This window comes from Oncorhynchus masou, chromosome 5, assembly GCF_036934945.1.
Source record: "Oncorhynchus masou masou isolate Uvic2021 chromosome 5, UVic_Omas_1.1, whole genome shotgun sequence".
In the NCBI taxonomy this organism is placed as follows: domain Eukaryota; kingdom Metazoa; phylum Chordata; class Actinopteri; order Salmoniformes; family Salmonidae; genus Oncorhynchus; species Oncorhynchus masou.
This window is the reverse complement of record NC_088216.1, coordinates 12,550,503-12,553,965: the sequence shown is the minus strand read 5'-3', so window position 1 is coordinate 12,553,965 and position 3,463 is coordinate 12,550,503. Positions and strand designations below refer to the sequence as shown.

The window sequence follows — 3,463 nt, the reverse complement described above, 5'->3', positions numbered from 1 at the left end:
ACATATAGTTAGTTAACATATAGTTAGTTAACATATAGTTAGTCAACATATAGTTAGTCAACATATAGTTAGTTAACATATAGTTAGTTAACATATAGTTAGTCAACATATATTTAGTTAACATATAGTTAGTCAACATATAGTTAGTCAACATATAGTTAGTCAACATATAGTTAGTTAACATATAGTTAGTTAACACATAGTTTGTTAACACATAGTTAGTTAACACATATTTAGTTAACACATAGTTAGTTAACATATAGCTAGTTAACATATAGTTAGTTAACATATAGTTAGTTAACATATAGTTAGTCAACATACAGTTAGTCAACATATAGTTAGTTAACACATAGTTAGTTAACACACCGTTAGTTAACACATAGTTAGTTAACATATAGTTAGTTAACATATAGTTAGTTAACTTATAGTTAGTCAAACATATAGTTAGTTAACATATAGTTAGTTGACATATAGTTAGTTAACATATAGTTAGTTAACATATAGTTAGTCAACATATAGTTAGTTAACATATAGTTAGTTAACTTATAGTTAGTCAACATATAGTTAGTTAACATACAGTTAGTTAACATATAGTTAGTTAACATATAGTTAGTTAACATACAGTTAGTTAACATACAGTTAGTTAACATATAGTTAGTTAACATATAGTTAGTTAACATATAGTTAGTTAACATATAGTTAGTTAACATATTGTGCGTCCTGAATGTATTCAGACCCCTTCCCTTTTCCACATTTTGTGACGTTACGTTCTGATTCTATAAATGGTTAAATAAAATATTTTCCTCATCAAGCTACACCCTAACCCCATAATGACAAGGAGAAAACAGTTTTTTTTTAAACCCAAAATGTCCTTGTTTTCATAAGTATTCAGACCCTTTGCTATGAGACTCGAAATTGAGCTCAGGTGCATCCTGTTTCCATTGATCGTCCTTGAGATGTTTCTACAACTTGATTGGAGTCCACTTGTGGTAAATTCAATTGATTGGACATGATTTGGAAAGGCACACACCTGTCTATATAAGGTCCCACAGTTGTCCGTAGAACTCAGAGACAGGATCATTGTGAGACACAGATCTAGGGAAGGGTACACAAACATTTCTATACACACACACACACACACACACACACACACACACACACACACACACACACACACACACACACACACACACACACACACACACACACACACACACACACACACTCTCTCTCTCTTGTATCTCTCACCTCTCCAGTAGGAGACTGATGGTGGTGGTGATGTTCTCCTGGTTCCTCTCCTCTGTCTGTAGAACAGGAGCAGGACCAGTCCTAACACTGTCACCATGACTACCAGACCAGCACTGGTCCACACCATCAGACCTGACCACAGACAGGAGGAGAGACTCTACAGAGTACTGTATATATCTTAGATACCATCAGACCTGACCACAGACAGGAGTAGAGACTCTACAGAGTATTGCATTTTATTTTATTTCAACAGGTAGGCCAGTTGAGAACAAGTTCTCATTTACAACTGCGACCTGGCCAAGATAAAGCAAAGCAGTGCGACAAACAACACAGAGTTACACATGGAGTAAAACAAACATACAGTCAATAATACAATAGAAAAAGACAAGTCTATATACAGTGTGTGCAAATGGTGTGAGGAGGTTAAGCAATAAATAGGCCACAGTAGCAGAGTTACAATTAACACTGGAGTGGTAGATGAGCAGATGATGATGTGCAGATGATGATGATGAGCAGATGATGATGTGCAGATGATGATGAGCAGATGATGATGAGAAGATGATGATGATGAGCAGATGATGATGATGAGCAGATGATGATGATGTGCAGATGATGATGATGAGCAGATGATGATGTGCAGATGATGATGATGAGCAGATGATGATGTGCAGATGATGATGAGCAGATGATGATGATGTGCAGATGATGATGATGAGCAGATGATGATGTGCAGATGATGATGATGAGCAGATGATGATGATGTGCAGATGATGATGATGAGCAGATGATGATGTGCAGATGATGATGATGAGCAGATGATGATGAGAAGATGATGATGATGAGCAGATGATGATGATGAGCAGATGATGATGATGTGCAGATGATGATGTGCAGATGATGATGAGCAGATGATGATGAGCAGATGATGATGATGTGCAGATGATGATGAGCAGATGATGATGATGTGCAGATGATGATGAGCAGATGATGATGTGCAGATGATGATGATGAGCAGATGATGATGAGAAGATGATGATGATGAGAAGATGATGATGATGAGCAGATGATGATGATGTGCAGATGATGATGAGCAGATGATGATGATGAGAAGATGATGATGATGAGCAGATGATGATGATGTGCAGATGATGATGATGAGCAGATGATGATGATGAGCAGATGATGATGAGCAGATGATGATGATGAGAAGATGATGATGATGAGCAGATGATGATGATGAGCAGATGATGATGTGCAGATGATGATGAGCAGATGATGATGATGAGCAGATGATGATGTGCAGATGATGATGAGCAGATGATGATGATGAGCAGATGATGATGTGCAGATGATGATGAGCAGATGATGATGATCAGATGATGATGAGCAGATGATGACGAGCAGATGAAGGTGTGTAAGTAGTGATACTGGTGTGCAAAAGAGCAGAACAGTAAATAATAACAATATGGGGATGAGGTAGGTAGATTGGGTGGGCTATTTCCATGTATATCATCGATACCATCATGAGAGAAAAGCAAAATGGTGACAGTATTTGTGGATGCCTGTTCTGTCGTTTTACACACAGCTCCTACTAGACCATCAACTGTCACCTCATGTCTGCACAACCTTCCCAAACCTCTCTACAACATCTCCATACACCTCCACAACCTTCCCAAACCTCTCTACAACATCTCCATACACCTCCACAACATTCCCAAACCTCTCTACAACATCCCCATACACCTCCACAACCTTCCCAAACCTCTCTGCAACATCCCCATACACCTCCACAACCTTCCCAAACCTCTCTACAACATCCCCATACACCTCCACAACCTTCCCAAACCTCTCTACAACATCCCCATACACCTCCACAACATTCCCAAACCTCTCTACAACATCTCCATACACCTCCACAACCTTCCCAAACCTCTCTACAACATCTCCATACACCTCCACAACCTTCCCAAACCTCTCTACAACATCCCCATACACCTCCACAACCTTCCCAAACCTCTCTACAACATCCCCATACACCTCCACAACCTTCCCAAACCTCTCTACAACATCCCCATACACCTCCACAACCTTCCCAAACCTCTCTACAACATCCCCATACACCTCCACAACATTCCCAAACCTCTCTACAACATCTCCATACACCTCCACAACCTTCCCAAACCTCTCTACAACATCTCCATACACCTCCACAACC

The 3,463-nt window shown here is 39.2% G+C and overlaps 1 protein-coding gene across 4 annotated transcripts in view; it reads right to left on the bottom strand.

The window, feature by feature from the left end:
• Positions 1-2,590: 2,590 nt before the first annotated feature.
• Positions 2,591-3,463, bottom strand: part of LOC135533276 (polymeric immunoglobulin receptor-like) — a 28,115-nt gene continuing 27,242 nt past the window's right edge. For 3 of the 4 annotated variants that reach the window (XM_064960683.1, XM_064960689.1, XM_064960688.1), the window contains one exon: positions 2,735-3,463. This exon is cut by the window's right edge and continues 1,518 nt beyond it. The gene's annotated coding sequence lies outside the window, so the exon portion shown is untranslated. Of the gene's footprint in view, positions 2,676-2,734 lie in introns of those variants that run through there. The other variant, XR_010454477.1, reaches the window with a different exon arrangement.